This window comes from Nerophis ophidion, linkage group LG20 (genome assembly GCF_033978795.1).
Source record: "Nerophis ophidion isolate RoL-2023_Sa linkage group LG20, RoL_Noph_v1.0, whole genome shotgun sequence".
In the NCBI taxonomy this organism is placed as follows: domain Eukaryota; kingdom Metazoa; phylum Chordata; class Actinopteri; order Syngnathiformes; family Syngnathidae; genus Nerophis; species Nerophis ophidion.
The window spans coordinates 42743883-42766382 of record NC_084630.1 but is presented as its reverse complement, the minus strand read 5'-3'; the positions used below and the strand labels follow the sequence as shown (position 1 = coordinate 42766382).

The 22500-nt window shown below is 37.6% G+C and overlaps 1 pseudogene; it reads left to right on the top strand.

The window, feature by feature from the left end:
• LOC133539149 (serine/threonine-protein kinase/endoribonuclease IRE1-like) overlaps positions 1-19831 on the top strand; it is a 47894-nt pseudogene extending 28063 nt beyond the window's left edge.
• Positions 19832-22500: the final 2669 nt, after the last annotated feature.

The window sequence follows — 22500 nt, the reverse complement described above, 5'->3', positions numbered from 1 at the left end:
CCCCTAATCAGGATGAAAAAAAGAGATAAAGAAGTAAAATACAGCACTATGTCATCAGTTTCTGATTTATTAAATTGTATAACAGTGCAAAATATTGCTCATATGTAGTGGTCTTTCTTGAACTATTTGGAAAAAAAAAAAGATATAAAAACGACTAAAAACTTGTTGAAAAAAAATCAAGTGATTCAATTATAAATGCAGATTTCTACACATAGAAGTAATCATCAACTTAAAGTGCCCTCTTTGGGGATTGTAATAGAGATCCATCTGGATTCATCAACTTCATTCTAAACATTTCTTCACAATAAAAGACATCTTTAACATCAATATTTATGGAACATGTCCACAAAAAAATTTAGCTGTCAACACTGAATATTGCATTGTTGCATTTCTTTTCACAGTTTATGAATTTACATTCATATTTTGTTGAGGTATTATTCAATAAATATATTTATAAAGGATTTTTGAATTGTTGCTATTTTTAGAATATTTATAAAAAAAATCTCACGTACCCCTTGGCATACCTTCAAGTACCCCCAGGGGTACACGTACCCCCATTTGAGAACCACTGCCCTAAGACAAACTGTAATATAGCCTGATATCTGTCCAGACTCCCAGCATGCACCAGCAGACACTCCATTGAGTCCTGTCCTTGGCAGCAGTAGCACCTCAAGTGGGGCAGAGCATCAAACCACAGAAGGTGATAACTGGTTGCTACTGTGCATGCTTTTTTTCTGTTTTCCCCAGTTTAGAATAATTTATTAATCATTTCTCTCAGCAGAAAACAGCGAGCAAGTGCGTGTGGGTAAAATCTCTTTCTCTACTTCCGAAGTCCTCGGACATGGCAGCTCTGGAACGTTTGTCTTCAGGTACTAAATGCACGTGTTAGAATGTTACTGTTCATTAACCATACGTATTGTACATCATGAAGGGGCAACTTTGACGGACGCCGCATAGCGGTGAAGCGAATCCTCCCCGAATGTTTCGAGGTGGCAGAGCGTGAAGTTCAGCTCCTGCGAGAGTCTGACACGCACCCAAACGTCATCAGATACTTCTGCACCGAAAGAGACCGTCTCTTTACGTACATCGCCATTGAGCTGTGTGCCGCCACCCTGCAGCAGGTTTTCGTGCCTTCACTTCAATATAATGCCTTTTAAATCTATCTATATATATATATATCTATATATATATATAGATATATATATAGACTGTACATGCATTTATTGGACGTGTATGTTTTTGGTGATAATATGTCTTGTTTTGTCGACAGTGTGTGGAGGATCCATCTTGCTTTCCAGACTTGAATCCTATTATGTTGTTGGAGCAAACCATGTGTGGCCTCTTGCACCTCCACTCGCTAAATATAGGTTTGACACATAAACACACACACAAATACACACACTTCAGTACTACAATTCATAAGACCGGTATGTTTTATTTAGCCTTTTTGGGGGGCCAAGGAGATGTCAGAAGAAAACACTGATTGGTCACAATTGAATATAAGGTTAACATAGTGATTACTAATCATAACAATAATAGTAATAAAAAATACAAATGAAAATTAAATACATACACTGAATATATGTATGTGTCTGTGTATGTGTATATGTATATATATACATACACTATATATGTGTGTGTATATATATATATGTGTATATGTGTGTGTATATAAAAATACATGTATATATATATATAAATGTATGTGTGTGTATTTTTATGTATATATATATGTTTATATGTGTGTATATATATATGTATATATACATATGTGTGTATAAATGTATATATGTGTGTGTATATATGTAAGTATGTATATATATATATATGTATATGTATATATATACATACATACATTATATATATGTATATATATACATATATATATATGTATATGTATATATATACATACATTATATATATGTATATATACACACACACATATAGACACACAGGTATGTATATATATATACACACACACATATAGACACACAGGTATGTATATATATATATATATATATATATATGTGTGTGTGTGTGCATATTTGCATATATATTTATATATATATATATATCCACATATATATATATCTATATATATCTATATGTGTGTGTATATATATATATATATATATATATATATATACACATATGTATATATATATATATGTTATATACTATATATATATAGTATATATATATATACACACACACATATCTACACACATGTGTATGTGTGTATATATATATATATATATATACATATGTATGTGTGTGTATATATATATATGTATATGTATGTATGTGTGTATATATATATATATATATATATATATATATATATATATATATATATATATATATATATATATATATATATATATATATATATATATATATATATATATATATATATATATATATATATATGTATGTATGTGGGCTTCACGGTGGAAGAGGGGTTAGTGCGTCTGCCTCACAATACGAAGGTCCTGCAGTCCTGAGTTCAAATCCAGGATCGGGATCTTTCTGTGTGGAGTTTGCATGTTCTCCCCGTGAATGCGTGGGTTCCCTCCGGGTACTCCGGCTTCCTCCCACCTCCAAAGATATGCACCTGGGGATAGGTTGATTGGCAACACTAAATGGTCCCTAGTGTGTGAATGTGAGTGTGAATGTTGTCTGTCTATCTGTGTTGGCCCTGTGATGAGGTGGCGACTTGTCCAGGGTGTACCCCGCCTTCCGCCCGATTGTAGCTGAGATAGGCGCCAGCGCCCCCCGCGACCCCAAAAGGGAATAAGCGGTAGAAAATGGATGGATGGATATATATGTATGTATGTCTATATATATATATATATATATATATATATGTATATGTGTGTGTGTGTACATATATATATATATATACGTCTTTGGAATGTATACAGGGCAGCACGGTGGAAAAGGGGTTAGTGCGTCTGCCTCACAATACGAAGGTCCTGAGTAGTCCCGGGTTCAATCCCGGGCTCGGGATCTTTCTGTGTGGAGTTTGCGTGTTCTCCCCCTGACTGCGTGGGTTCCCTCCGGGTACTCCGGCTTCCTTCCACCTCCAAAGACATGCACCCGGGGATAGGCCCCTCCCACTTCCAAAGACATGCACCTGGGGATAGGTTGATTGGCAACACTAAATAGGCCCTAGTGTGTGAATCTGAGTGTGAATGTTGTCCGTCTATCTGTGTTGGCCGTGTGATGAGGTAGCGACTTGTCCAGGGTGTACACCGCCTTCCGCCTGATTGTAGCTGAGATAGGCTCCAGCGCCCCAAAGGGAATAAGCGGTAGTAAATGGATGGATGGATGGAATGTATACATATGTATGTATATGTAAGTATAGTTATGTATAATGTGTTTGTTAACATTGTAGTAAATACGATACGATAAAAAAATGTAAATAGTAGTGGAGATAGGACCTAAAAAAACACCCACTTGTTTTGCTGTCTGCCCAGTTGGGGACAAGAGTTGTAAATTAGCATTAGTTATAAACTCTCTGTACAGCCCATCAGTTGCATTCATTGTTTAGGAACTGTATCGTCCCTACGTAAATAAAATTATGTTCTAAAAACAATGAAAAGCAGTTTGCATGTCACCGAAAGACTAAAAATATTTTCTTTTCCTCTCTTTTGCCTACCTTCATCCTTCATCCAGTCCACAGGGACCTGAAGCCTAGAAACATCCTTCTTTCTTTTCCTGGTTCACTGGGTCAGGTCCGCGCTCTCATTTCCGACTTTGGCCTTTGCAAAAAGATCCCAGAGGGTCGAAACAGCTTCTCGTTGCGCTCGGGGATACCGGGCACCGAAGGCTGGATCGCGCCCGAGCTGTTGAAAAATAAACGTGACAGCAAGCCGGTGAGTCTTGGATATCAATAAATAATGAAAGTTGCATTTGCAGCCTGCCAGAGAGCCTCAGGACTGCACAGACGGGTGGGATTAAAAAAAAAAGAAAAAGGTTATACGCACCTTTTAATGAGAGTTTTTACTGATCATTTTAAACTTTTCTTAGGTTTTTAATCGTGTTATTTTCATTCTTATGTTTTGTCTTTATTACTACTATTATCACTATTTTATGTTTTTATTCATGTATTGATTTCCTTTTTTTTTTTTTTTTTCCTCTGCCGGGTGGCGGGTCTCTCCCTTAGAGATAGGGTGAGAAGCTCTGCCATCCGGGAGGAACTCAAAGTAAAGCCGCTGCTCCTCCACATCGAGATAAGCCAGATGAGGTGGTTCGGGCATCTGGTCAGGATGCCACCCGAACGCCTCCCTAGGGAGGTGTTTAGGGCACGTCCAACCGGTAGGAGGCCACGAGGAAGACCCAGGACACGTTGGGAAGACTATGTCTCCCGGCTGGCCTGGGAACGCCTCGGGATCCCCCGGGAAGAGCTAGACGAAGTGGCTGGGGAGAGGGAAGTCTGGGCTTCCCTGCTTAGGCTGCTGCCCCCACGACCCGACCTCGGATAAGCGGAAGATGATGGATGGATGGATACTTTTTTACATATATTTTAAAATATGTTTTAAATTACACTTTAGGTTTAGTTATTCTCCAAAATGGCAACTTCCCTCAGTCCCATTTCATAGATCCACGTTATGTTTTGTTATTGTAAATAGTGCTTTTTATTAAGGCTTTTTACTGATCATTCTAAACTCTTCTTAGGTATTTTTATTCTCATGTATTGCTATCATTATTACTAATATTCTCAACTGTTTTTTTTATTCATTTATTGTTCAATATTTATATTTAATTTTTACTTATATTTTGAAATGTTTTCTGTCGGTTTTTTTTAGGTTTAGTTATTCTCCAAGGTGGTCTTTTTCAGTTCAGTTCAGTTCAGTTTATTTTCAGTCTAACAAAAACATATTCAAACATGGAACACGATTCAAAAATGAATCACATGACTGAAACAGGCAGAAACAAAAAAGCTTATATGCCCAACATAAATTTTTTTTACATTAGATTAAGTTACCTTTTCTAATAATTTTGTAATACAAAAATAAATATAGTCATTCAGCATTTACATTTAAGTTGCCCTTTAACAAATAATACAAAAATATGTAGTTACACACATGCACTTTTTTGTAAATAGATAAACATACATACCTTCTAAATACAACATTTAACCAAACAAACATACATTTCTAGTTCACATAACTTTTTAAAATACATTGTGACATGTTTTTTTTTAAATTAAATACTGAGTCACTCATTTTTATTTCTTTACCAACAGAATTCCACAAATTAACACCGAGAACAGATAAACATCTACGTTTAACCACTAATCTTGCTTTTGGTAAAATAAACTTAGATTCATCTCTTAAATTGTATTTGCTGGTCTGTAGAGAGAAGTATTTTTGAATTCCTTCTGGAAGAGTATTTATTTTTTGCTTTGAACATTATCTGTGTTATTTTATAATAAACAATATCTTAAAATTTCATAAGTTTTGATTTAACAAATAATGGATGGGTATGGTCATAATATCCTGCTTTGTTTATTAGCCGTACAGCTTTTTTTTTGCAGCAAAACAATATCATTAATTATGGTTTTAAAAGTGGTTCCCCAGAGTTCTACACAGTATGTCATGTATGGAAGTATCAAAGTATAATAAATTGTTAACAAAGAATTATAATTAAGTAATTCTTTAGTTTTATACAAAATACCAAGTGTTTTTGATATTTTTGTTTTTATATAATTTACATTTTGTCTCCATGATAATTTATAATCAATTATAACTCCCAAAAACTTAGTATCAAAGACACGCTCAATTTTATCTCCATTTATTTTAATATTTACTTCATTAGATACCTCAGTTTTGGTACCAAATATCATAAATTTAGTTTTAGCAATATTAAGTGATAATTTATTCGTATCAAACCAGTTTTTAAGCACTGTCATTTCTTGTTCTATTTTTACCAAATTTTCCTCAATCCCATTCCTCAGTGCTATGCATGCTTGCATGTTGGTTTGTTTTTCTTGATCACTTCTGTTGTGAAAAGTGCTTTGTAAATGGCACTTATTAGACTGATTGATTGATTTCTCTTCTGCCTCTTGCTCAGCACACTCACTTTTTCATCTAGACTGCAGCCGTGGACGTCTTCTCAGCAGGCTGTGTCTTCTACTACGTGGTCAGCAGAGGGCAGCACCCTTTCGGAGATGCGTTGATGCGGCAATTTAACATCTTGTCGGAGAATATTCACTCTCATGTTTCATTGAGAGTACACACGGTGAGCTGTTTCTCCAAATCTTTTTTTTTTGCTCACCCCCCCATCCCCAGTGTTGACCTTTTTCCCACCTTTCCAAGGGCCGCTGGAAGTTGGCTGACCTGTCAGCCTGTAATTTATGTCTGCTGAAAATCGGAATTTCCCCTGGGGATTATTAAAGTACTTCCGATTCTGATTCATACCGGGGAACTAACCTGGTACCTGGTTTGGGTATCAGATGACGTCATCGCTGTGGACCTGATCGAGCAGATGATCAGCGCGGAGGCGGAGGCGCGGCCTTCCACCGCCTACGTACTCAAGCATCCTTTCTTCTGGAGCCCTGAGAAGCAGCTGCTTTTCTTCCAAGTGAGTCCAAGCAGTTATTAGTTCAGTCATTATTAGTGTGTACCTTGCTTTTGCACAGACATTTTCTAACCGTCAAAATTAGGTACCGTATTTCCTTGAATTGCCGCCTGGGCGCTAATTAATTCAAAACCACTTCTCACTCCGGCCCTTACCAAAGGCATGCGGTAAATTTAGGCCTGCGCTTATAAATTTGAGTATGATGTAAGGATACCATCATGTAAAGCACATTTAATAAAAAAAAACGTTATTATGGTCTTACCTTTACTTATCAATGAAGTCCATGCACAGCTTCTTCTGATCAAAAGCATCGATAAAGTTAAAAGTACCCAACTAGGTGTGGCGAAATTATTCTCTGCTTTTGACCCATCACCCTTGATCACCCCCTGGGAGGTGAGGGGAGCAGTGGGCAGCAGCGGTGCCGCGCCCGGGAATAATTTTTGGTGATTTAACCCCCAATTCCAACCCTTAATGCTGAGTGCCAAGCGGGGAGGTAATGGCTCCCATTTTTATAGTCTTTGGTATGACTTGGCCGGGGTTTGAACTCACGACCTATCCATCTCAGGGCGGACACTCTAACCACTATAAGTTGTTTATAGAAGTCTTCCTTATCTTTCTTCAGTTTTTAAAAGTCTCTGTCTGGATGGAGATCTTCCTTTATTAACTCCTGCTTCGATTGGAAAGTCCAGTTTAGAAAACTGTTTTATTTTAGATATATAATCCTCCATGTTAAAAGAGGAAAAAATAAACGATCGCTGCTCACTCTTGCTGCTCGTTGTCACTTCTTCTGCAGCCGAGTAGTCGCAAGAAGGATCACTAGCGCCCTCTACCACCAGGAGGCGGGGGAGTCATTTAATGACTCATATTTGACACACGCAGCTACGATATATTAATAAAACATAGCTGCTTACTGTTCTTTTTAGCACATTCAATAGCTTGGACCTTAAATCCTACTGAATAGCTCTTAATCTTCTTCCCTTTATGCGATTTCAAATGATTGAAATCAGCCTCCTCCATTTTGAAAATGACAACAGTGACGTGACGAGTTTGACCCGGTGGAAATTCTAGCAAATGCTAATAATTTTGCGAAACGAGTTTGACCCGACAGTATTTCTAGACAGGCGCATACTATATACCCGGCGGCATTTCAAGGAAATACGGTAAGTGTTTACATTATCTTCCAAACCCCTCTAATTGCAAACTTTTCAGTTTACAAACTTTTAAATCGTGCCAAATACGTCTCTGTGTGTGCGAGCCATGTCTTGATGTGCAGACACTTCATTCATTTTGTGTGCCGCTGGAAGCCTTAAGGCGCTGCTATTTTGATGACATCCTTTCCTGTGCATTAGAGGACATAAAGTACAAGGCGCAGTCATTTTGGAGAAGCAGAACCCCCTACGTCACATCTTGTTTACAAAGTCCATCATCCATATCTCAGTTCTTTGGCGTGTGTTTCTTTACTCACCAAGTTGTCTATTTTACTTACTCAGTATAGGTTTATAAAGCCAACTAAACAACCTGGAAAGAAGGAGGACTTACTGTGAATAGTCTGGGTCATTCCTTCTTGGCCTAATAACTAAAATACTGTGAATAGTCTGGGTCATTCCTACATGGCCTAATAACTAAAATACTGTGTGAATAGTCTGGGTCATTCCTTCATGGACTAATTACTAAAATACTGTGTGAATAGTCTGGGTAATTCCTTCATGGACTATTAACTAAAATACTGTAAATAGTCTGGGTCATTCCTTCATGGACTATTAACTAAAATACTGTAAATAGTCTGGGTCATTCCTACATGGCCTAACAAGTTAAATACTGTGAATAGTCTGGGTCATTCCTTCATGGACTAATAACTAAAATACTGTATATAGTCTGGGTCATTCCTTCATGGACTATTAACTAAAATACTGTAAATAGTCTGGGTCATTCCTTCATGGACTATTAATTAAAATACTGTAAATAGTCTGGGTTATTCCTACATGGCCTAATAAGTAAAATACTGTGGATAGTCTGGGTCATTCCTTCATGGATTAATAAGTAAAATACTGTGTGAATAGTATGGGTCATTCCTTCATGGACTAATAAGTAAAATACTGTGAATAGTCTGGGTCATTCCTTCATGGACTAATAACTAAAATACTGTAAATAGTTTGGGTCATTCCTTAATGGACTGATAACTAAAATACTGTGAATAGTCTGGGTCATTTCTTCATGGACTAATAACTAAAATACTGTGAATAGACTGGGTCATTCCTTCATGGACTAATAACTAAAATACTGTGTGAATAGTCTGGGTCATTCCTTCATGGACTAATAACTAAAATACTGTATATAGTCTGGGTCATTCCTTCATGGACTATTAACTAAAATACTGTAAATAGTCTGGGTCATTCCTTCATGGACTATTAATTAAAATACTGTAAATAGTCTGGGTTATTCCTACATGGCCTAATAAGTAAAATACTGTGAATAGTCTGGGTCATTCCTTCATGGATTAATAAGTAAAATACTGTGTGAATAGTATGGGTCATTCCTTCATGGACTAATAAGTAAAATACTGTGAATAGTCTGGGTCATTCCTTCATGGACTAATAACTAAAATACTGTAAATAGTTTGGGTCATTCCTTAATGGACTGATAACTAAAATACTGTGAATAGTCTGGGTCATTTCTTCATGGACTAATAACTAAAATACTGTGAATAGACTGGGTCATTCCTTCATGGACTAATAACTAAAATACTGTGTGAATAGTCTGGGTAATTCATTCATGGACTATTAACTAAAATACTGTAAATAGTCTGGGTCATTCCTACATGGCCTAATAAGTTAAATACTGTGAATAGTCTGGGTCATTCCTTCATGGACTTATAACTAAAATACTGTATATAGTCTGGGTCATTCCTTCATGGACTATTAACTAAAATACTGTAAATAGTCTGGGTCATTCCTTCATGGACTATTAACTAAAATACTGTAAATAGTCTGGGTCATTCCTACATGGCCTAATAAGTAAAATACTGTGAATAGTCTGGGTCATTCCTTCATGGACTAATAACTAAAATACTGTAAATAGTCTGGGTCATTCCTTAATGGACTAACAACTAAAATACTCTGAATAGTCTGGGTCATTCCTTCATGGATTAATAAAAAAATACTGTGTGAATTGTATGGGTCAGTCCTTCATGGACTAATAAGTAAAATACTGTGAATAGTCTGGGTCATTCCTTCATGGACTAATAACTAAAATACTGTAAATAGTTTGGGTCATTCCTTAATGGACTGATAACTAAAATACTGTGAATAGTCTGGGTCATTTCTTCATGGACTAATAACTAAAATACTGTGAATAGACTGGGTCATTCCTTCATGGATTAATAAGTAAAATACTGTGTGAATAGTATGGGTCATTCCTTCATGGACTAATAACTAAAATACTGTGTGAATAGTCTGGGTCATTCCTTTATGGACTAATGACTAAAATACTGTGAATACACTGGGTCATTCCTTCATGGACTAATAACAAACATACTGTATATAGTCTGGGTCATTCCTTCATGGACTATTAACTAAAATACTGGAAATAGTCTGGGTCATTCCTTAATGGACTAATAACTAAAATACTATGTGAATAGTCTGGGTCATTCCTTCATGGACTAATACTAATAACTAAAATACTGTAAATAGTCTGGGTCATTCCTTCATGGACTAATAACTAAAATACTGTGTGAATAGTCTGGGTAATTCCTTCATGGACTATTAACTAAAATACTGTAAATAGTCTGGGTCATTCCTACATGGCCTAATAAGTTAAATACTGTGAATAGTCTGGGTCATTCCTTCATGGACTTATAACTAAAATACTGTATATAGTCTGGGTCATTCCTTCATGGACTATTAACTAAAATACTGTAAATAGTCTGGGTCATTCCTTCATGGACTATTAACTAAAATACTGTAAATAGTCTGGGTCATTCCTACATGGCCTAATAAGTAAAATACTGTGAATAGTCTGGGTCATTCCTTCATGGACTAATAACTAAAATACTGTAAATAGTCTGGGTCATTCCTTAATGGACTAACAACTAAAATACTCTGAATAGTCTGGGTCATTCCTTCATGGATTAATAAAAAAAATACTGTGTGAATTGTATGGGTCATTCCTTCATGGACTAATAAGTAAAATACTGTGAATAGTCTGGGTCATTCCTTCATGGACTTAATAACTAAAATACTGTAAATAGTTTGGGTCATTCCTTAATGGACTGATAACTAAAATACTGTGAATAGTCTGGGTCATTTCTTCATGGACTAATAACTAAAATACTGTGAATAGACTGGGTCATTCTTTCATGGATTAATAAGTAAAATACTGTGTGAATAGTATGGTTCATTCCTTCATGGACTAATACCTAAAACACTGTGAATAGTCTGGGTCATTCCTTCATGGACTAATAACTAAAATACTGTGTGAATAGTCTGGGTCATTCCTTTATGGACTAATGACTAAAATACTGTGAATACACTGGGTCATTCCTTCATGGACTAATAACAAAAATACTGTATATAGTCTGGGTCATTCCTTCATGGACTATTAACTAAAATACTGGAAATAGTCTGGGTCATTCCTTAATGGACTAATAACTAAAATACTATGTGAATAGTCTGGATCATTCCTTCATGGACTAATAACTAAAATACTGTGTGAATAGTCTGGGTCATTCCTTCATGGACTAATAACTAAAATACTGTATATAGTCTGGGTCATTCCTTCATGGACTATTAACTAAAATACTGTAAATAGTCTGGGTCATTCCTTCATGGACTATTAATTAAAATACTGTAAATAGTCTGGGTTATTCCTACATGGCCTAATAAGTAAAATACTGTGAATAGTCTGGGTCATTCCTTCATGGATTAATAAGTAAAATACTGTGTGAATAGTATGGGTCATTCCTTCATGGACTAATAAGTAAAATACTGTGAATAGTCTGGGTCATTCCTTCATGGACTAATAACTAAAATACTGTAAATAGTTTGGGTCATTCCTTAATGGACTGATAACTAAAATACTGTGAATAGTCTGGGTCATTTCTTCATGGACTAATAACTAAAATACTGTGAATAGACTGGGTCATTCCTTCATGGACTAATAACTAAAATACTGTGTGAATAGTCTGGGTAATTCATTCATGGACTATTAACTAAAATACTGTAAATAGTCTGGGTCATTCCTACATGGCCTAATAAGTTAAATACTGTGAATAGTCTGGGTCATTCCTTCATGGACTTATAACTAAAATACTGTATATAGTCTGGGTCATTCCTTCATGGACTATTAACTAAAATACTGTAAATAGTCTGGGTCATTCCTTCATGGACTATTAACTAAAATACTGTAAATAGTCTGGGTCATTCCTACATGGCCTAATAAGTAAAATACTGTGAATAGTCTGGGTCATTCCTTCATGGACTAATAACTAAAATACTGTAAATAGTCTGGGTCATTCCTTAATGGACTAACAACTAAAATACTCTGAATAGTCTGGGTCATTCCTTCATGGATTAATAAAAAAAATACTGTGTGAATTGTATGGGTCAGTCCTTCATGGACTAATAAGTAAAATACTGTGAATAGTCTGGGTCATTCCTTCATGGACTAATAACTAAAATACTGTAAATAGTTTGGGTCATTCCTTAATGGACTGATAACTAAAATACTGTGAATAGTCTGGGTCATTTCTTCATGGACTAATAACTAAAATACTGTGAATAGACTGGGTCATTCCTTCATGGATTAATAAGTAAAATACTGTGTGAATAGTATGGGTCATTCCTTCATGGACTAATAACTAAAATACTGTGTGAATAGTCTGGGTCATTCCTTTATGGACTAATGACTAAAATACTGTGAATACACTGGTCATTCCTTCATGGACTAATAACAAACATACTGTATATAGTCTGGGTCATTCCTTCATGGACTATTAACTAAAATACTGGAAATAGTCTGGGTCATTCCTTAATGGACTAATAACTAAAATACTATGTGAATAGTCTGGGTCATTCCTTCATGGACTAATACTAATAACTAAAATACTGTAAATAGTCTGGGTCATTCCTTCATGGACTAATAACTAAAATACTGTGTGAATAGTCTGGGTAATTCCTTCATGGACTATTAACTAAAATACTGTAAATAGTCTGGGTCATTCCTACATGGCCTAATAAGTTAAATACTGTGAATAGTCTGGGTCATTCCTTCATGGACTTATAACTAAAATACTGTATATAGTCTGGGTCATTCCTTCATGGACTATTAACTAAAATACTGTAAATAGTCTGGGTCATTCCTTCATGGACTATTAACTAAAATACTGTAAATAGTCTGGGTCATTCCTACATGGCCTAATAAGTAAAATACTGTGAATAGTCTGGGTCATTCCTTCATGGACTAATAACTAAAATACTGTAAATAGTCTGGGTCATTCCTTAATGGACTAACAACTAAAATACTCTGAATAGTCTGGGTCATTCCTTCATGGATTAATAAAAAAAATACTGTGTGAATTGTATGGGTCATTCCTTCATGGACTAATAAGTAAAATACTGTGAATAGTCTGGGTCATTCCTTCATGGACTAATAACTAAAATACTGTAAATAGTTTGGGTCATTCCTTAATGGACTGATAACTAAAATACTGTGAATAGTCTGGGTCATTTCTTCATGGACTAATAACTAAAATACTGTGAATAGACTGGGTCATTCTTTCATGGATTAATAAGTAAAATACTGTGTGAATAGTATGGTTCATTCCTTCATGGACTAATACCTAAAACACTGTGAATAGTCTGGGTCATTCCTTCATGGACTAATAACTAAAATACTGTGTGAATAGTCTGGGTCATTCCTTTATGGACTAATGACTAAAATACTGTGAATACACTGGGTCATTCCTTCATGGACTAATAACAAAAATACTGTATATAGTCTGGGTCATTCCTTCATGGACTATTAACTAAAATACTGGAAATAGTCTGGGTCATTCCTTAATGGACTAATAACTAAAATACTATGTGAATAGTCTGGATCATTCCTTCATGGACTAATACTAATAACTAAAATACTGTAAATAGTCTGGGTCATTCCTTCATGGACTAATAACTAAAATACTGTGTGAATAGTCTGGGTAATTCCTTCATGGACTATTAACTAAAATACTGTAAATAGTCTGGGTCATTCCTTCATGGACTAATAACTAAAATACTGTGAATAGTCTGGGTCATTCCTTCATGGATTAATAACTAAAACACTGTGTGAATAGTCTGGGTCATTCCTTCATGGACTAATACCTAAAACACTGTGAATAGTCTGGGTCATTCCTTCATGGACTAATAACTAAAATACTGTGTGAATAGTCTGGGTCATTCCTACATGGCCTAATAAGTAAAATACTGTGAATAGACTGGGTCATTCCTTCATGGACTAATAACTAAAATACTGTTTATAGTCTGCGTCACTCCTACATGGCCTAATAAGTAAAATACTGTGAATAGTCTGGGTCATTCCTACATGGACTAATAACTACAACACTGTGTGAATAGTCTGGGTCATTCCTTCGTGGCTTAATAACTAAAACACTGTGTGAATAGTCTGGGTCATTCCTTCATGGACTAATAACTAAAACACTGTGAATAGTCTGGGTCATTCCTTCATGGACTAATAACTAAAATACTGTGTGAATAGTCTGGGTCATTCCTTCATGGACTAATAACTAAAATACTGTGAATAGACTGGGTCATTCCTTCATGGACTAATTACTAAAATACTGTGTGAATAGTCTGGGTAATTCCTTCATGGACTATTAACTAAAATACTGTAAATAGTCTGGGTCATTCCTTCATGGACTATTAACTAAAATACTGTAAATAGTCTGGGTCATTTCTTCATGGACTAATATCTAAATACTGTCAGTAGTCTGGGTCATTCCTTCATGGACTAATAACTAAAATACTGTAAATAGTCTGGGTCATTCCTTAATGGACTAATAACTAAAATACTCTGAATAGTCTGGGTCATTCCTTCATGGATTAATAAAAAAATACTGTGTGAATAGTCTGGGTCATTCCTTCATGGACTAATAACTAAAATACTGTGAATAGTCTGGGTCATTCCTTCATGGATTAATAACTAAAACACTGTGTGAATAGTCTGGGTCATTCCTTCATGGACTAATACCTAAAACACTGTGAATAGTCTGGGTCATTCCTTCATGGACTAATAACTAAAATACTGTGTGAATAGTCTGGGTCATTCCTTCATGGACTAATGACTAAAATACTGTGAATAGACTGGGTCATTCTTTCATGGACTAATAACTAAAATACTGTTTATAGTCTGTGTCACTCCTACATGGCCTAATAAGTAAAATACTGTGAATAGTCTGGGTCATTCCTTCATGGACTAATAACTAAAAACTGTGTGAATAGTCTGGGTCATTCCTTCATGGACTAATAACTAAAATACTGTGTGAATAGTCTGGGTCATTCCTTCATGGACTAATAAGTAAAATTCTGTGAATAGTCCGTGTCATTCCTTAATGGCTCCATGCATGTTTGTGTTTCTACAGGACGTCAGCGACCGCATCGAGAAGGAAGCGGCTGACGGAGACATTGTGCTGAGACTGGAAAGTGGGGGGCGAGCGGTGGTCCGAACCAACTGGAGGATGCACATCTCCGTGCCCCTGCAGATAGGTAGCAGACATGTGCACCACAACTTGTACCATTGGCAAGATTGTTCATTTAAAACCCCTAAAACATCCATCCATCCATCCATCCATGGATGGATGGATGGAGGAGGGGAGTCTGGTCCTGCTTCCTCTCTGCTTTTGTAGTTCTTGGGTCAAGATGATTTCTTTCTGTTGATTACAATACAAGTGAGAAACAGAACACCTTCATGTTGCTTCCCATTCTACACAGTGGAGTTTTACAAGCCTTCTGCTTGGTAGGATTAAAGACAGCTTTTAGTCTTCTCACCAAACAACTTAAAGACTTGTCCAGTTGTTCACTGACATGTTATAATATATATATATATATATTTTTGGTCCTGTCGAACTTCTCAGGCAAATCGTATAGTAGATGTAGATGCCCGTATCGCCTGTTCACATTTATTCGTATATAATAATACAGGAATGACAATGAGCATTATTACACTACAGCAGGGGTCGCCAACCTTTACCACTCAAAGAGCCAAAATAAAGAAAATAATGGGAGCCACAAGACTCTTGATATTTATAATGAAATAACATTGTATACAGAGTTTTTTTTTTTTTTTACTTTGTGCTATGTATAAACCAGGGGTCTCAGACACGCGGCCCGCAATTAAATATGAAGATTTGATGTTAGTGCGGTCTGTGAGTTTTATATGAACGCCCCTTACTAGCATCATGCATACAATTTCTCCCGGTTTGTCCGGAAGACTCGCGGGTTACAGAGTGACTATTACCTCGGACGTCTGCTGAGTAAAACCCAAACAACAAAAATAAAGGCGTGCTACTGTGGCACTAGTGGTTTTTAGTGCCCTCCACAACTTGTACAAACGGCTTACCAGTCAGGTCACGTGTTGTATGTAGCTTTCGTAGACGCACACATGTGACCGCAAGGCATTCTTGTTCAACAGCCATACAGGTCACACGGAGGGTGCCAGTTTAAACAACTTTTAACACTGTTACAAATATGCGCCACACTGTGAACCCACACCAAACAAGAATGACACACACATTTCGGGAAAACATCCACACTGTAACACAGCACAAACACAACATAACAAATACCCAGAATCCCATGCAATGCTGACTCTTCAAGGCTACATTATACACCCCGCTAACCCCCTGACCCCTACTACGTCGGTAGTGGTGGGTGGGGTTTGGTGCTAGCGGGGTGTATAATGTAGCCTGGAAGAGTCAGCATTGCATGGGATTCTGGGTATTTGTTATGTTGTGTTACAGTGCGGATATTTTCCCAAAATGTGTTTGTCATTCTTGTTTGGTGTGGGTTCACAGTGTGGTGCATATTAGTAAGAGTGTTAAAGTTGTTTATATCACAACCCTTAGTGTAACCTGCACGGCTGTTGAACAAGTATGCCTTGAAATTGCTCGAGGATTGTAAGGAGGTCCCACACAATACGTGTCCAGCCGGCACGCACATAGTGTTGTGTGACAGCGGGCACAACTACATGTTTCAGAAGATGTTAAGGGTATTGCCATCGCGGCCCGCCCTCAATGTTGCTGTCCGAGTGAAAATCGCAGTAAGCAAACCTCAGACAATTTTAGGGAAATGCACTGAGGTCAGAAATCTCCTAGTAGATTCGGAAATGTCGGCAAGTTTACACCTGAGCCACACTTGAGTGATCAAAGAGCCGCATGCCGCAATACAAATACCAATCGTGGAAGAGTGGATTGTGAGATCGGTGTGGCGTCTTCAGTAATGCGGACGCTGAATTGATCCGTTGTGGTGAAGAAGGAGCTGAGCCGGAAGGCAAAGCTCTCAATTTACCGGTCGATCTACGTTCCCATCCTCACCTATGGTCATGAGCTTTGGGTCATGATCGAAAGGATAAGATCACGGGTACAAGCGGCTGAAATGAGTTTCCTCCGCCGGGTGGTGGGTCTCTCCCTTAGAGATAGGGTGAGAAGCTCTGCCATCCGGGAGGAACTCAAAGTATGGAGAGGAGCCAAATGAGGTGGTTCGGGCATCTGGTCAGGATGCCACCCGAACGCCTGCAGGGGGATGTGTGTAGGGTATGTCCAACCGGTAGGAGGCCATGGGTAAGAACCAGGACACGTTGGGAAGACTACCGTATTTCCTTGAATTGCTGCCGGGGCGCTAATTATTTTAAAACCTCTTCTAACTCCGGCGCTTACCAAAGGCATGCGGTAAATTCAGGCCTGCGCTTATAAATTTGAGTGTGATGTAAGGATACCATCATGAAAAGCACATTTAATTAAAAAAAAAACGTTATTATGGTCTTACCTTTACTTATAAATGAAGTCCATGCGCAGCTCTTTCTGATCAAAAGCATCGATAACTTGTTTATAGAAGTCTTCCTTATCTTTCTTCAGTTTTAAAAGTCTCTGTCTTGATGGAGATCTTCCTTTATTACCTCCTGCTTCGATTGAAAGTCCAGTTTAGAAAACTGTTTTATTTTAGATATGTAATCCTCCATGTTAAAAGTGCCAGCGAGAGGAAAAAATAAACGATTGCTGCTTGTTGTCACTTCTTCTGTAGCCGAGTAGTCGCAAGAAGGATCACTAGCGCCCTCTACCACCAGGAGGCGGGAGTCATTTAATGACTCATATTTGACACACGCAGCTACGGTATATTAATAAAACATAGCTGCTCACTGTTCTTTTTAGCATATTCAATAGCTTGGACCTTAAATCCTCCTGAATAGCTCTTAATCTTCTTCCCTTTATGCGATTTCAAATGATTGAAATCAGCCTCCTCCATTTTGAAAATGATGACAGGTGAAGTGTCACTCGTGACGTGACGAGTTTGACCCGGCGGAAATTCTAGACATGCACTAATAAAAATAATATTTTGCGAAACGAGTTTGACCCGGCGTTAATCCTGAGCCGGCGGTAATGCTAAGCATGCGCTAATTATTTTGCAAAACGAGTTTGACCCGGCAGTAATTCTAGACAGGCGCATACTATATACCCGGTGACAATTCAAGGAAATACGGTATGTCTCCCGGCTGGCCTGGGAACGCATCGGGATCCCCCGGGAGGAGCTGGACCAAGTGGCTAGGGAGAGGTAAGTCTGGGCTTCTCTGCTTAGGCTGCTTTCCCCGCGACCTGACCTCGGATAAGCGGAAGAAGATGGATGGATGCAAAGGAATATCAGCTCCAAATATCCTCCTTGACTACTAATAATCGCTTTCGTCCCTGGAAAAAACAAAAATCAGTCCATCTCTAATTTTGCATGGAAAGTTTGACTTTGTGTCTTCCACCAACGCGTGTTCACTGCTTGCAGACCTGAGGCGCTTCCGCTCCTACAAGGGCTACTCCGTGCGAGACCTGCTGAGAGCCATGAGGAACAAGGTCAGGTCAGCCCCGCCTTCCTTTTGTTCCACGCCGCCTGTCAGTTCTCACCCCGGTCTTCCTCACAGAAGCATCACTACCACGAGCTGCCGGCGGACGTGCAGCAGAGCCTGGGCGAGGTGCCCGAGGGCTTCGTGGGCTACTTCACCTCCCGCTTCCCCAGGCTACTGATGCACACACACGCCGCCATGCAGGTGTGTGCCCACGAGAGACTGTTCCAGCCCTACTACCTGCTGCCTCACCACTCCTCCTCCGCGCTGCTTTTGTGAAGCCTTCCCTCTTCATTTCAACACTGTCATGCACTCACCTAAGGGGCTCTTACACTACTTTGTCCAATCAAAATAGGTGTGAAGTCCCCGCCGCTGCAGTTACCAAGGCAACCAATTGACAGGCGGTTATCTGAAAGAGTTTTTTTTAAAGGTCACTTGCCAAAATATTGCTTTGTTTTCTCCATTTAAGGTAGTGACACTGAAGTAGAAGGTGCAATTAAATGCTAATAATAACCACTAAAAATAACTTTTTAACTCTTTTATTATCTTCAACTGCGGGTGAACTTGTTACTGCGGCTTTAAGGCTTCATAGCTGTGCAGTAAAAAGAATGTTGTTTTTGTACTATTTTATTTTATTTTTGAAAGAAGTGACTTTTGAGTGTTCCAAAGCTGGATTTGTAAAGCGCAAACTTTTATCCAAACTTCTCCTCAAAGTGAAGTGAATTATATTTATATAGCGCTTTTTCTCTAGTGACTCTAAGTGCTTTACATAGTGAAACCCAATATCTAAGTTACATTCATACCAGTGTGGGTGGCACTGGAAGCAGGTGGGTAAAGTGTCTTGCCCAAGGACACAACGGCACTGTCTGGGATGGCGGAAGCGGGAATCGAACCAGCAACACTCAAGTTGCTGACATGGCCACTCTACCAATCGAGCTAAACCGCCCCAAAGGTTCTGCACAGACATAAAGTAAATAGGAATAATAATGATAAGATAATCCTTTATTGAGCCTACGACAGGGCGATGATATCAAAGTAGAGGTAAAAAAAAACAAGACATATGTACAAGAAAAGCAATTATTATATGGAATTTGTTCAGCAAAAAATGTTTGTTTTAAACAAATGAAGTCAATAAATGTGGTGTTTTCAACCATCTTCCTTTATTTTATTTACTTTCATCTCCACAAGTCAATCTCCCCCCCCCAGGGAATTGCTTTTATCCTACTTGAGCTCATGGAAGAAGTTGCGTAGGTTATTTGTGTTGAATGCTGGAAGAGGAGAAAAGTAGTCAGGTGGATGTAATGCAGTTCTTAGGTCGACCAGCAGAGGGCAACATGTCTACCTGGAGAGGAAGTTACAAGTGTTAGAAAAAGACCGGAAGTGGTCTCCTCACAGGAAACTTAATCTAAATCCTCTTTTTTGTGTTCTCTTTTTTTCTCTTTTATTGACGTGACGTCATGTATTCTCTTCTTACATCCTCTTTTTTTCTTGTACAACTTCCTCACTCAAATATATATATATATATGTATTTAGCGGCGAAAAGCTGCCTCGTCAGCTGATGCGCATGCTCGCAACCGCGGCGACTTGGCAACCAGCCAAAGCCCATTTAATAAAAAAAATAAATGATATTTTATGGTGAAACATATCCGGACCTTTCATCACCTTGGCAACCCCAAGTAAAATGTATATAATCCAGCATTAATTCAGCCAGTCTTTCTATGACCAGAGCCGATCTATTCACATTCACGCGCAGGTTGCGCGCAGCGCGCTCCCGTCTCACCGGCTGGTGCGCGAGCCCGATAATTAGACAGCGGCGTGTAATCAAGCCATAAGACGCCACCGCAACGCAGACTGGAAGAAGGTTTGCTGTCCTTGACGATAACTTAAAGTTGTGCCAAAAAAAAAAAAAGAATCAGAACCAAAAGCTGAACGGATAGCCGGTAAGATGACGCTTTATTCCTCTTTGTGGCTGTGACGCACCTGTTGTGCAGGTGAGGGGGGAGGGGGAGGGGGTTGTGTGTCGTGTTATGGGTTGTAATGATCAGACTGTTTATATAAGCCAGGTGTGTCCAAAGTGCGGCCCGGGGGCCATTTGTGGCCCGCAGGTAATTTTTTAACGGCCCCGTGGCACATTTTAAAAATACTATTGGAAAACATAAAAAACACAAGTGATATGAAGGAGCAAACGGGTGAAATGTTACAAGAAAATGTTGCAATGTTTACTCTAATAACACAAAGCTGCCATGCAGGCTGTTTCTTTCCTTAAAAAATAATAAAGAATCAAAATCAATGTCATTATGAATTATTGACCTATTCAAGGCTCCAATTACGTCACATTAATTTTTACACTTTGAGATATTTTTGGGGGAAAATGTTGCATATTTTGTGTTTGCCATATAAAAAACTGAACAGTTTTTTTTTTTTAAAGAAGGGGCTAAAATGAACAAACAAAAAACAAACAATAAAACTTATAATTGACGGATGGATCTGAAGTTGATCTCGAAATTATTGTGTTAAAATTAAACAGTAATAAAATGTATAATTTATTTTTTAACACTTTAACGAGTAGGAAACTTGCATCCTCAATTTTAGTGTGATTTGTTTTTAAGTCATTTCTAATAAATAATAATGAATTAAAATCAATGGGGTTATGAGTTATTGACTTTAAGGCTCCGATTATTATATAATCTCAAATATTCCACTTAAAAAAATTATTTGGTGAAAATATTGCATATTTTGTGATTTTTCTCCATCAAAAAACAGGGTTTTCTTTGACAAAAAGAGCATACAAATTAAACATTTAAAATAATTATATTGACAAATGGACTTAATGTTGATCTGGAGATTTAAAACTTGAATAATAATAATAAAACAAAATAATACTGAATAATGACACATTTTTTATATTTTTTTTACCAAAACCCTTTTGGAGTCCCCGGGATCAAGCCTTAGTGGAGGCCCAAATGTATATTTTTTTCATACAAATTGTATTGTTTTTAAAAATAAAAAATATCAAAACGGCCCCCACTTGCTTTGATTTTTTTTTAGTGTGCAGCCTTATGTGGAAAAAGTTTGGACACCCCTGATGTAGGCAATGTTACACCAAATTTCTTCTCCCTACACCCCCCCCCCCTCCCATTTACTTCCGGGGTCATGATTAATACAGACGTTTTGTTAACGCTATATTATAACAAAAATTAAAAAACAATTTACAAACACAAGCTATGGGATGACATAAGAGGAAATGTAACCCCGGAAGTAAATGCGTCATCCCATAGCTTGTGTTTGTAAATTGTTTTTTAATTTTTGTTATATAGGGTTAACAAAACGTCTGTATTTTTATAATATAGCATTATATTTTTATAATATAGCGTTAACAAAACGTTTGTATTAATCATGACCCTGGAAGTAAATAGGGGGGGAAGGTTTTTGTAGGGGGGAAGAAATTTGGAGTGACAGCAATGTGTTTATTCCGACCAGCCTGTGTGTCACAGCAACAAGCGTCATTGCGTCACATCCGGTTAGGGACATCCTGTATGTTTTGTCAGAATAAAAGCATAACAGATAACAGCACATTGTATCCATGTAGCGTGCTTCGTCTGGAGGCGAAATACACACGGTGTTCGCTTTAAATGTTGTTTGGTAAGGAAATGTCGATGTATATTCTTTGCTTGGTCTGATAAATGTTGGAACAGTTTGCTTCATCAGGAGGTGAAGTTGCTCAAGTTAAAGTGTTGGATTGAAGTGTGCTGGATGTCAGTGAGGGCAGATATAGGAAACATTTCATTTTTATACCAGTAGACAACATTTAAGATCTGAGTG